The 12,419-nt window shown below is 43.5% G+C and overlaps 1 pseudogene; it reads right to left on the reverse strand.

Annotated features, from left to right (window-relative positions):
- Window positions 1-2,426: 2,426 nt before the first annotated feature.
- LOC112478547 lies at window positions 2,427-2,545 on the reverse strand (annotated as a pseudogene).
- Window positions 2,546-12,419: the final 9,874 nt, after the last annotated feature.

Raw genomic sequence — 12,419 nt, forward strand, 5'->3', positions numbered from 1 at the left:
TCTGTCTGTCTCTCTATCTCTCCGTTTTTTTTTTTCTCTCTCCTTCTCTCCCCCACGGGAAGACACAGAAAGAAGGCAGATGTCTGCAAGCAAGACTCTCATCAGAAACCAAATCTTCCAGCGCCTTGATTTTGCAGGTCTTATCCTCCAGAAGTGTGAGAACTAAATGTCGTTTAAGCCACTTTGCCTATGGCCTCTTGTTCTCGAAGCCTGACTAGACTGATGTGGAAGGGAAGGCATGAGACAGAGAGAGGGAAAATAAATCTAATAAAATGTTTATCGCATCGAATTTAGGCCACTGTCTCCATTCAAATGCTCACAGGGATGGGGAGCACGGCAGAGGGAATGCAGTTAGCATTAATATATTGGCCAGGTGGGAAACCAGAGGAGAGAAGGAGTAATTAGGGGGATCGTTTTATAAACGATATAAATGTCTAACCAGTGTACTGTGTACTTGAAACTAACAACAACAGCAAAAAAGGTGTAAGTATAAGCATGTTTGAATTCAGTATCTAAGACCTGGAGCTGTACAAATGTGTGAAAAATCTCCTAACTGAAGTCAGTTTAACTCTCTGGAACACTGCCAAGAATCTGAGAAAGAAAAAAAGACCTAGGAAAAGCTCGCATAAATATATGGACACAAAAGCCCATAAATATATGGGCACAAAAGCCGGTGCATAGGACAAGTTCCCACCTCTTTATTCAGTTGTTTACTGCCTTGAGAAGTTAAGATATGGTGTGTTTCCAAGAGCACCTATATTTCTTTTCTTTTCTTTTCTTTTTTTTAAAGCATCGCATGTTATTTTAAAGTAGGGGGATAACATTCCATTTAGAAAATGGCACTCCATTTCACAGAAGTGTTTGTCGATAGAAGTGGATTAAAATTCAGATTTAGTGCTGCTCAGCAACACAGCATGGGGGAGGCACCAGTCCCTCAAAAGCTGTCAGCAGATAATTTACTCTTGAATGATGGGGTATTAATGACTCCCCCACGCTCAAACAAGAGTATTCAATGGAAAATGCCAGATTTGTAGATGATGGAAGGGAAGTTCATTCAACAACGCGTTTTGGATCACAACTAGATATCTAGTCAGATGTCCGTGCAGACTCCTGATGACGTCACAGTTCTGGATTCTACCGGTGGTTGTGCTCACGCCCAGATCACGTCTGTATCTTTTACAGGTGCATTTGTCTCACTCATCCACTTTGCGAAAAATTATCATAAAGCAAAGTCTATATCAATGAAACGAAGCTACTGGGAAATAAGTGGAGAGTTCTAGGAGTTCAAAGTTTGGTGTGTACATATCTCTCTTTAATTTTAATTTTATTCATTTGTATTTTGGATTCAGAAGAAATGAAAAGCTATAGAGTGAAAATTTCCTTCTCATTACTTTTCCCTTGTCAATTTTTCAAGTCCTCTGCTGTTATTTATTGTGTGTCTTTTCAGAGGTGTCTATTTTAATACAAAAAATGCACATACATATGTATATATGTATGTGTATAATAAAGATATGTAGAGATTATATTTACATAACATGTATTTATTTCTATAGTATACTTGTTATGCGCAGGCACAAACAGCCATAATTTTTGTCTCAAAAAAGGTAGATATCACACACTTTTCTGCATCTTGCCTTTTCGCATAATGATATAACTTCTGAGAACAGTCCATATTAGTATATAACGAATTGATTCATTCTTCATTATGGATGCAGAGCATTTCAGTGTATAAAATCTTCATTTTACTAGTCCAATATTGAGGTACATTTAGGCTGTTTCTAATCTCTGATAAGCAATGCTTGTTATAAGTAATGCTTATTATAAGTAATGCTGTGGTGAATAATCCTAACTATGCTTTATTCTGTACATATACTGGTTTAGCTTAGCTGTAAAATAAATTTCTAGAGTAGAAATTGCTGAATCAAAGCCTAGGTGCATTTATAATTTTCTTTTCTGGGATGTTTTATGTTTTATTTATTTTTGACGAGGTAGGACATATGTATACACACAATTCAAAAGGAACAAAAGAATAGTGAAAATGAATCTTCTTCATATATTTCTCCCGTAGGAACCAGTTCTTTGTTTTAAATTATTTGCATCCTGTATATGTTTGTTTCCAGTTATATTGAATGCATATAGAAGCATGTGTACACAAACATGTATACAGGCATATGTATACATGCACACATACGTGTGCGCATACACATATTTATATGTTCACGTGCATGTGTTTTTAGTGTTTCATTGTTTGGGTTCAGAAAGCTCTCAGCAGGATGCTGGTTGATAGATTGACCCCAGACTTTGGTGGAACCGCTCACCTTTTTTTTTTTAGGCAAGGCAACACTTGATTGACCTCACAGATTACAAGGACCTTGTCAGTTTACAATTCCTTATCTATATCATTTATTTATTTATTTATTTTTTTATGCCTACAGCACCTGGTCTTCCTAAGTGGCCTCCCATCCAAGTACTAACCAGGCCCGACCTTGCTTAGCTTTCGAGGTCAGACCTGATCAGGCTTGTTCAGGGTGGCATGGCTGTAGACTGAACCACTCACCTTTGGAGTAAGCTTCTTTATCGTCTCATCTTTTAGTCTCAGTCATATGTGATGATACCTAGGTTGATGATGGTAAGAAGTATGGGCAGTCTTGCTTGCGTTTGGTGGAATGACGTTTTGACAACATATATCAAATTTAACACATACTTTTAGTTTAACAGTGCCACTGTTAGAAAATTTAATTAACATGGATACTTGCAGGTGTTCACCAAAATCTGTGCAGAATATTCATTGCAATATCCAGTCATTTGCAAAAGTAAACAGCAAACAAAATCATTCACAGCCCCTGAAGGTTAAAGTATTTATCAATATTGAGCTGCTTCAATAAATTATGGTGTATGTTGGAATGCAGCTTTCTGGACACGGTCCCAGGAGATTCGGAGTCAGTCGGGCTACGGTGGAACTCGATGTGCATGGAAGAAGTAAATAATGTCGACAACGCAATTTTGATGCGCAGCCTCCCGTGGGAACCTCTAGCCACAAGTGCTGGGCTCCGCTCACTCACCGGGTCGCTTTCAGGTTGGAGGTTAGGGTGCCAGGTCGCCACAGTTTATCACACACATCCGACTCGCTTTTATTACCGTGGTATGTTCGAGGGACCGTGCAGTATAGTGAAAAGCGAGTGGGCTTTGAAGCCGGAATAAACGGGGTTTGACTTTGGGCCCTTGGAGGCGCTCCCTGCGCAACGCTAGGAAGTTATCTAACCTCTCTGAGCTGTGGCTCTTGCCGGATGAGACGAGCGTGAGAATCGGAGCCACTACATGCAAGGCGCTTAAAATGTGGGTCCATAGGGGCGCTCGGCGAGGGGCAGCTGTTGTTTACGGAGGAGGACGCGATGCCACTCGTTCATCCTTTCGTTATTTTAAATGCTAACATGCCACAGGCATGCGCAGAGAAACCGGCTGCGTTTCCAACGCACGGAGTAGAGAGAGAAGACCCGAGAAGCCGAGCAGGGACTCTGGGGCAGCTCTGCCCTCTTAAGAGTGGCTTTCAGGAAGCCACCTGTCAGGCCTTTGAGACGACCTTGAATTACTCTCACGTTAAAGACAGTGCGATTTCATCCTAGTTAACAGCGGCAAACGCAGTCCCGGAAGTGGGGATTGGTAATCAATCACAGCATCTCAAAAGTGCAGAGGAGAAAGTCCTGTTGAGCATCATTTTGCTCGTCTCCTGCCCAGATACTGGGTTCCACGGGGCACTGGGCACATCTTAGGCTCTTAAATACTCCAAGGAATACATCACGATACCGCAGGCGCGGCATTAGGGCTCAGGAGAGCTCAGGGACGGCCTACTTACTGCATCATTCATCATTTTATGCATCCGGCAAACATAACTCTGGCTCCCAGTGATTAAGTAACTACCTACCGTGAGCCAGGTATGTGCTAATCACTTTATGTCTGTAATCTCTGATCCTTCAGCCGCCCTTCAAGACCGCTATCGTGGCCTCCACTTTACATTCCAAGAACTCCAATTCAGAGTCTAGGTAACCTTCCTGCCTGGGGTGACATCATTCACAAGGGTGGCGGGGGGATGGTGTTGGAAGCCAGGCATGTCTGGGTCCAAAACCCATAAACTCCGGGCTCCGTTAAGCCAGATGGCTGTGCTTTGTCTGTGCTCACGGAGGAGCACTGTGATATGGCAAGTGACCTGTGGCTCCTTGGGAAGGATGAGTGACAACTTGGAAGAGGATGTCGTTCTGGACCTGTCACTTGGGACCTGTGTACCTTGGGCCAGCCCCTCAGTTGAGCACCCCTGGCCTTTAGTTTCAAAAGAAATAGGTCCCTCCATCCCTATGCCTTGGAAGCCGAAAGGTTACTGGGAGCCCAAGGGGAGGGGCTCACAGTCTTCCAGGTCTGGCCCCGCCCCCTTTTTGGCTCTACTCCCATTCCTCTCAAGTAACGTCTTACTGTCTCATGCTGCTGTTTCTTCCATGGCACGTTGTCTCGGATGAGAACTGCTCCTTTTCTTTTATTTCTTCTAGATGTTCCTCTTCCAAAGACCATGCGTGTCATCTTATTTGAACGTGTGACAGAGTTGACAGGATATTTTCTGCCCCATCCCTTCTTAGAGTGATTTAACATCCCTCAGCTCCTGGGTCCTAGCCTGCATCTGAACCTATGCTTTTCCTGTTCCCAGCACCAGGAGGTCCCCTAAATGTGAAGATTTAGGGAGACCCCACTTTCCTCGTGGCAAGCCCTGGGCTGAGGGAGGAGCGGGGAAAGCAGAGGCGGAGAGGGGGGCAGGGACTAGCTCTCAGGGCACCTCGGACTCTAAGCAAAGGCGCCCAAGCTTTACCCACAAAAGCAGAGCCGCTGGAGGGTTCTCATGCAGCTGCCAGGGCTTTGTCAGCTTAGGAAAGTTCACGGTGGGGCTGTTAGAGGCTGGACAGAGACCACCTTGTAACAATCCTCAAATGACATTGTGGCCACATTACCTTATCCTGCAAACTAGTAGTGCCCGATGCCTGGCAGTCGGGCAGCAGGCAGACCCTTCAGATATCGCCTAGACCACCAACAAAATGAAAGCCCCATGCGAGGCTGGGTTCGGGTTCAAGTTCTCGGTGGGAGGGGGCTGTCCGTGGTGAGGTTTTCTAAGCAGCGGACTCTCGGCTCTGAGGAAGAGGGCGCGTGTTGTGTTTGGAAACCAGAGTTCTGATTCGCCCACCTGTTTTCAGTGCTACTTCAGACCCCTTCCTCAGCAGCCGCCACCCTCACTCCTGTCTCAGTCCTGGGCCACCAGACCAGTCTGTCTCACCTGGGCCTCTGCAGGCCAAACGGCAGGCTCCTGTCTCCAGGTTTAATGAGCAAAGCCCAAGTCAGGAAGCCTGGGGCCGGGGTTTTATGGAGGCTCTGGGCCAAATGGCTTAGCCAGGAATTCAACCAGCACTGCCCTCTCTCCCCTGGGAGCCGCAAAAGGCAAACAGCTCTGGTAAAACAGGAGAGCAATTTCCCAAGCAGGAGACAGGAGATTTTAATGAGCTGAAGTGAGCCTGCCCTGGTCGTCCGTGGTCCCCGGTCTGGCTAATTAGATCGCCGGCTGTAAGGAGACCTTTGATGGCCCAGAACAGCAGGAGGGTGGTGGCTCAGAGGGGCGGCAGCCAGGATGAAGTCGACAGTAACGCGTAAGCCATATGATGGGGGTCTCAGGAGTTTGGGGAGATTTCTCTTCTTTTTCACCCTCTTCCTCTTCCTCCAAGTGATGCCTCAAATCTTACTAATGACACAGTGTTGGATTTTTCAGAGAAGGAAGGGCCAGTCAGACGAAGCATGCAAATCTCCCTGGAGGAGACTGGGGGACACTCTCGATTACGTCATCCCATCATTCATTCATCTACACTGTTTTTTTTCATTGACCCAGTTCGATTCTGTGCTAAAGTTTGGAATACAAAGGTGACTTTGTTTCACATTTAAGAAAGAAAGGAAATTCAAGTACACAAAGAATTACCAAATGATTAGGAAAATGACCATGAGGAAGTTACAGATAGAGTGTAATACATAATGGGGGTACGGGGGTTAGGCAGATTGGAAGACAGGACATTTGACTGGGTTTTATAAAACAGGTTACCTTTCTTTTAGAAATATTAAAACACAAACAAAAATACCAAGATAAGTTGGAATTTAAAAAATAGGATATTCAGAAAACTGGAATGAGATGCACAAAGGTTAGATGTCTGAGAAAAGACTGCATACAAGGAGCTACAGGTGGGGCAGACCGATGGAGATGTGAACGCTGACCGGAAGTTCGCCTGAGAGGCCTCATGTTATCGATATTCTTGGGTGGAAAACAGAAGAAGGGCCTCTTCCCCCCCAGGTCTGGCATCCATCCGAGGCAGAAGCTACTCGGCACGATTGTGAAAGAGGGGATCTGTGATGGACTCAATGTTTATGTCCCCCTTCAAATTTATAGTTGAAATACTAACCCCCAGTGTGGCTGTTTCTGGAGAAAGGCCTCTAAGGAAGTCATTAGGTCGAATGATGTCATAAGGGTGGGACCCCGATCTGATAGGATGACAGTCCCTATAAGAAGAGACACTAGAGAGCTGGCTCTCATCCTCTCTCCCTGTGCACACACCAAAGAAAGACCACATAAGGCTATGGCAGGAAGATGGCGTCTGAAAGCTAGAAAGAGGTTCCTTAACCAGAAGCCCAATCGTCTGGAACCTTGATCTTGGACTGCAACCTCCGGAACTGTGAGAAAATGAATTTCCATTGTTTAAGCCACGGCAGCCTAATCAGAGCCCCGGGAACCTCCAAGATTACCCTTGGCTTTTTATTGACCTTTGCTCACAGGGGCATTCTTCAAGGGAAAAATCTAAAACCTGTCTAAGATCAACCAGACTCTGAATAATGTATCATTGTTCCCCAGCATTTCCCACCTCTCCTGTAAGATGCCTGTACATCTCCATGCTTTGCCATGAGATTCCTGTTGGAAGAGAATTTCTGTCCTTGTCAATATCAGGCTTGGTCAGGTGACAGGCAGGTTAATGGACCATGAGAGCGATGTGTGCTCTGTGTCTGGGCAGAAGCTTTAAGAGCCACTGCACGGTTCCAATACCACTCTTCTTCCTAAGAATAAGAATGTTCCACTTAGGGGAATAAGAATAGCATGTTCTTCAGCCCAGATCCCAGAATAAAGACGGTCGTTGGAACCAAGTCATGGCTGCTGCGGCCAACACGGTGACTGCAGGCAGCGTGAAACGTGAGAGGAGCAAACACCTTTGCTGTCCTGAGATTGTCTGTTATTACAGCATAGCAGAGAGAACGCTGACTAACACACCTGCCTCGCACGATCAGTACCATGCTGTTTGCGGTTCCGATGGCACACGTTAAACAGCTTCACGTGACTTTCTGTGTCCCTGATGCCTGTTCTGTCAGGCTTCCTCCATCCCTCATCTTTCTTCCCCCCACCCTTGTTTTTGCCACAATGGCTTTTTCTTAACTTTCATTTCTCTGCTCAGTTGTTAGTTCCACCAGGCATCTTCGCCCAGGGCCCTGTGGGCTGGGCTCTCCCCCGATGCCCCTAATCTGTGTGTGGCTGCATCACTGCCTTCCCCAAAGGGAACTCAAAGACTCCGTCTCTGCACCTGTCTCCCCAGCTGGACCTTAGAGGCAGGGATGTGGTTTAATTTATCCTCCAGAACATCTAGCTAAGTAAGGGCTGGCACATAAGAGTGGCTTAAAAAATGAGCCTTCCATGCCACAGGCATTTCAGCCCCTGAAGTCTTGCCCTGGTGGATCCAGTCTGTTCAGACACATGTCAGGCTCCAGGGCCCAGTTCTATGTAGACAGGGAAGGGCGGGCTGTGCCCGACATCATCACAGCAGGATCAGGGAGCAGATCGGTAAACATGAAGGGGGAAATCCCAGTGCTGTGGCTATCTATCGAAGTCATGAACAGTTTTGATCAACAAGAAGATGAGCACGTCCTCAACTGCACTGACACGATGTCAGCTCAGCAGGGTGAGCTGCTATGACTTCCACAGATCGAGTTATGGCGAAGAGGAGTAAGAGAGGAAGTCAGGACCAACTTGGTAAGCACGCGGATCCTGCAGCACGCAGACGTACACCACACCCACATGCGTGCACACACGGATATGCACACTTGTCAAAAATCAGAAGACTGACATTGACTAAGGGAAGAAATTATCTAAAATTGCCATACTAAAACCAGCAGAGACTGAGAAAGTGTTACGCTTACCACACAATAGATACTCAGTAAATATTTTTTTTAATGTTTTGAATCCGATTTTAATTTAGTATAATAATGAGGCCAGCAAAATGAGGTTGTTTTAAAATAAATGATAATTGGATCAAAAGTTATATTTAAACACAATCCTTGTCTGTTTTTCCTGTGCTTGTTGCTATGTTAGATCCAAGAACATAGAGACTAAAAGACGTAGTTACCATCTTCAAGTACCTCCGAGTCTGGTGAGAGAAATAATCCTGAAAACAAATCATTCAAACATTTGTTGGGATAGCCATCATCGCCGTTTCTGAAGGAAACAACGGAGGTACGAAGTGGGTGGGCATCAATGTTAATTTGACAGGAAAGTTTGGGGAGAGAGAGGAAGTGGTTTAAGTATTGAAAAATGAATTAGTACTCAGTGGGGAATATCAAAGCACACACACGCAAGACTGATTTGTGACACAATATGCATGGACTATATTTTTAATAGGTAGAATTATCTCTAAGTAAATGAATTTCTTTGGGGATGAGAAGGAATTATGCCAGAGAAAATATCTGATATGTAACACTTGATTCAATGTAATTGATTCATTAAACAAACAATGTTCATTGACATTTCCTGATTTCACACTCCTCATCCAATTAAAATTTCTCCTAGACATGGAAATCAATGGACAAAAATAGCTTCACTACAACCTCATAGAACAATAATTTCCTACTTGTCTTCTAGTTTAATGATTCTGTTTTGGATAGATTGGTAGTTTAATGGAAAGAGAAATGGACTTGCTATTTCAGATACTTGGGTCTCTATCCTTTTCTGATTGTGTTTCATCAATTACCTGAGACTCAGTTTTCTACCAGTGAGATAGGAAGAAAAGTAATATCAGTATAATATTAACAGAACAAGGTTCCAGCCACATAATAGGCAGTCAATGAGATGACATGACTGATTTTGATCTCCCATATTAATAAAGCTTGCTAGGAATCAAATAACTTTTACTGTTTCCAGAAATCAAATCCACGAATTATTTGAAAGCTAAGAAGATTTGTTCTCATTTTTAAAGAACATTCAGAACAGTTTGTCTAGTTCTGACAGTAAATCAACAATCAAGTTTGAAGTATTGTATCTCCTTTGGGTCTCAATAGCTTGGACTCAGGGCTAAGAGCATTGACGTTCAAACACATTTTGGTCGAATCTTGGATCTAGAATTTGGTATCTGCTTATTCTTAAGCAAGTTGTTTTACTTCTCTGGGGCCGTGGGGTCATATACCACAATGAATATGTAATCATAGATGATTAATACATTTATGGGAAGAACAAATTAGTGATTAGATATGAAAAGCAGTCACTACATCAGTGTAGTAACTATATTTATATCAACTTTCCTCATTTTCAGTAAAATGAACCCAAAATGAAAAGTTCATACCTTCGTATTTGTCCAGGGCTCCACACTCTAAAGCTTTTCTCTTGCCTTCAGGTCGCCATCTTTCCCAGGGTCGCTGAGTCTTCACCTACCACCTGGCCATCCTCTAAGGATCCAGGACCACGCAGTTCCCCACTCACACTCCCAGAACTCCCTTCCAGAACTCACATAAGGTCTCTATCCAGGGTCCATGTAGCCACAGGCCGACTGTGCCCCTGAGTTGCCTATCCTTAGACACGAGGGATGGTCAAGAGTTGCCTGTCGGAGGAAGGTGTAGACAGGGACACAGGTGAGCTGGCTTCATGGCTGGGACGTGAGAGGGGGAGGGCTGTGGGGTCAATGGTTCTCCCTAACCTTCCAGGTCGTTCTGAGCTTTTGTCAGGGTAAGAAGTTAGATAATAAATAAGTGTTATTTTATTAAGCAAATTTCCAGTTTGGTTTATAACTTTTAAATATCTAGATATAGGGTATGTGGGCCCTAATTTTAGGTATTTCCAAAGCCTAACAAATCTTAGGGGAGATTACTGTTCCAGTGAATTTTGAACGGCTGCTGTGTGCCTCTCAGTCAGATGCCCTAAATGTTTATGCCTTTTCTTTCCTGATGAGGGGAGAAGGGAGAAGACAGTTGAAGGGAAGGCTAGTAGAGGTTCGAGGAAATTCTTGAAGTATTTACACAGACAGGTGGAAGCATTCCTCAGATATTTTTAAACTTCTTAAGTTTCCCCAAGAACTGCTAGGATTTGGGTTACCTAGATGTCAACATGGACCATGTTAGAATGTCATCTTATTTGTATCTCTGTAACTTCTTTACCGCATGTAGACAAAGGATGAATTTAAGAACATTTGGAAGTGAAATACATTCTCTTTTGTGTTACGTATCCTTAAATAATGAATTCTTAAAAAGAGCCCAATAATTGTATAAAATATCCCCTACTTTGATAATCAGATTTAACTTTCAGATCCCATTTTTGGCATTGCCATTCCCCTGCTCAAAATTCTTTTGAGGCTTTCCATGTCAAAAAAGACAAAGTCAAAATTATTTCATCTTTATATAAGACTTCATAACCTGGTTTCGTTTTCATTCGTTTGTCCACATAGCTTTACTCGGGCCAAACGCTCTGCTTTCCATTCCTGCCACGTTCCTTTCTGCTTTCTTATATTCCCACACACCACTCAGTCTTTCTAGAACAAGGATTCTTGGTCTGGGGACCACGGAGTCTCAGTGAGTCTGTAGATAAAGGACTTTGAAGTTGAACAAGCAGATTTTCTTACTTGCTTTCACTTATACCAACTGAAATTTATGGTTTCTTTCTTGACAAGGACCAAATACCTTTTCTTACATCTTGGAATCTTTGATCTAGCACGTGTCTGTTTATATCCCAGTATTTATTTCACTAGAGTGGTTTGATCACACATCCTCCTTCCCATCCCGACTAAACAATCGGTTCATTGAGAATAAGAACCGTGTTTTACATCTTTGTGTTATCTACAAGGCACGTGTTAGAAAACGTGGGCCAATTTGTTTTTAGTAAAAAAATATGTACATCCCGGACGGTTAACAGTCCACCTCACGAGGGCATTCATGTGTGGGGGAGGGAGTCGGCGGTCACCCGAGGTCCATCGTTAAGGTGGTGACTAGGTAGAGGAGGACCGTCAGGCCGCAATCAGGAGTGAAGGACACGTGGCACAATGGACGAATATGAACGACATGAGGCACAGTGATAAAACGTGAGAAACAGAGTGGGATCTAAAAAACGATGCTGCCTGCAGAAATTAAAATGCATGCACGGAAAACAGCAATACGCAGAGTGTACAAAGACGTACAAAAATAAGCGTGACCCAGAATAGAACAGTTGGTGATAGTGGCAGTAGGAGAAATGGGAGTGAAGGGCAGTGAGAAAGGGAAATAAAAATAAATAGACAAACATATACACAAATAACAAGAAAGAGCCCTTCGAACACACGTGTCAATCACAGGCCAGGAACTGAGAAGCATGGTTAATTCACGCCTCTGCCTTTGCAATCCCCAAACAAACAGGGAGAGCCAAAACCAGAAGAAAGAAACAAAAATAGCCTCTCCAGGAAACATTCTTGGCTGTTCTGCTTCCTCCCGCGTTCAGCCTGGGGCTGGTGCCTATTCTCTGAGCATTTCCTGTCCCCCTGTTTAGTTTCATCGAGGAGCCTATTTCACAAAATTTCAGTCTTCTCTGCACCTCTTTGTGCAAAGCTTGGCGTACTTAATTTTTCAGCAACTTGTCTAGCACTAGATACACAGTAAGTGTTCAGTAAATATTGGTTAACTACATTGATCACTGATGGAAGAAACTAGGTGTATTAGATGAGCTGATATAACTCATCAATCTTTGTCAAGATGGGGAACTTCTGCTTCGCTAGATAGATGGATAGATAGATGCATACATACATACATAGAAATAGATTTTATATATTTTAAAAATTTTCACCATTATTTTCAAAACAACCATAGTTGTTTCACTATGACTTCTTCAAATAAACAAATTATAGTTATGTCTCCTCCTAAAGTTCAATTTCAAAGAACCAAACTATATGAAGGTCTTTTCAAAATTAACATTGGAATCAAAATGCCAGTGTCTAAAGGCAGGTCAAAGCCGATGTCACCCAAGGATTAGAAGGATGAGCCGTGGGCATTTCACATACATAAGCACACCCCCAACACACACATAGACTTTGAATCCCTTGTTTATTCATTTGTCTCTAACGTTAGTGCGTACTGAG

This window comes from Pteropus alecto, unplaced genomic scaffold, assembly GCF_000325575.1.
Source record: "Pteropus alecto unplaced genomic scaffold, ASM32557v1 scaffold61, whole genome shotgun sequence".
In the NCBI taxonomy this organism is placed as follows: domain Eukaryota; kingdom Metazoa; phylum Chordata; class Mammalia; order Chiroptera; family Pteropodidae; genus Pteropus; species Pteropus alecto.